Raw genomic sequence first — 1,238 nt, forward strand, 5'->3', positions numbered from 1 at the left:
CTGGGATGGGATCTGGGCTGGAATGTGGGTGATCCAGGAGAATTCCTGGGATGGGATCTGGGCTGGAATGTTGGGGATCCAGGAGAATTCCTGGGATGGGATCTGGGCTGGAATGTGGGTGATCCAGGAGGATTCCTGGGATGGGATCTGGGCTGGAATGTGGGTGATCCAGGAGGATTCCTGGGCTGGTTCCACCCTGGAGCTCTGGGATATCTGGGATTGACGCCCCCCTGGAGATGGTGCTTCCTCCTGGGGAATGTGGGAATGGCTCTCCCAGCCTCTGGAATGCCGAGTTTTCCTTCTGCTGGGCTTTTCCTGCAGCACCATCAGCGACATCTCGGTGCTGAAGCTGAAGGTGGAGAAGTGTTCCCGCCAGGACAGCGTCTTCATGAAGAAGGTAATTCCACAATTCCCGGAAAACTGGCCCTGGGGGCCTCCGTATTCCAAGGTTTTGGAGCTCTGGGATCCCAGAGAAACCTGGGAATGTCCCTCAGGAACTGCGCCAGGTGCACATCCCATGGGGTGAATCCCTCAGGATCCACATTCCATGGGGTGAATCCCTCAGGAACTGCCCCAGGTAGGAATTCCATGGGATCAGTCCCTCAGGAACTGCTCCAGGTGCCCATTCCATGGGGTGAATCCCTCAGGATCCGCTCCAGGTGCACATCCCATGGGGTGAATCCCTCAGGATCCACATTCCATGGGGTAAATCCCTCAGGAACCTCTCCAGGTCCACATTCCATGGGTTGAATCCCTCAGGTCCACATTCCATGGGGTGAATCCCTCGGGAACCTCTCCAGGTGCCCATTCCATTGGGGTGAATCCCTCGGGATCCCCTCCAGGTGCCCATTCCATGGGGTGAATCCCTCAGATCCACATTCCATGGGGTGAATCCCTCAGGATCCACATTCCATGGGGTGAATCCCTCAGGATCCACATCCCATCGGGTGAATCCCTCAGGAACTGCTCCAGGTGCCCATTCCATGGGGTGAATCCCTCAGGATTCACATTCCATGGGGTGAATCCCTCAGGAACTGCTCCAGGTGCCCATTCCATGGGGTGAATCCCTCAGGATTCACATTCCATGGGGTGAATCCCTCAGGATCCACATTCCTTGGGGTCAATCTGTCAGGAACCGTTCCAGGTTCCTTTTCCATGGGGTGAATCCCTCGGGATCCCCTCCAGGTGCACATTCCATGGGGTGAATCCCTCAGATCCACATTCCATGGGGTGAATCC

The 1,238-nt window shown here is 56.4% G+C and overlaps 1 long non-coding RNA gene across 1 annotated transcript; it reads left to right on the forward strand.

The window, feature by feature from the left end:
- Nucleotides 1-521: 521 nt before the first annotated feature.
- LOC114072880 lies at nt 522-1,003 on the forward strand. Its single transcript, XR_003574244.1, has 3 exons — nt 522-659; nt 731-759; nt 961-1,003. It is a non-coding gene; the product is annotated as an uncharacterized LOC114072880 (long non-coding RNA).
- The last annotated feature ends 235 nt before the right edge of the window (nt 1,004-1,238 follow it).

Source organism: Empidonax traillii, unplaced genomic scaffold, assembly GCF_003031625.1.
Source record: "Empidonax traillii isolate 1590-97213 ecotype Southwest subspecies unplaced genomic scaffold, ASM303162v1 scaffold4301:size9780, whole genome shotgun sequence".
In the NCBI taxonomy this organism is placed as follows: Eukaryota; Metazoa; Chordata; class Aves; order Passeriformes; family Tyrannidae; genus Empidonax; species Empidonax traillii.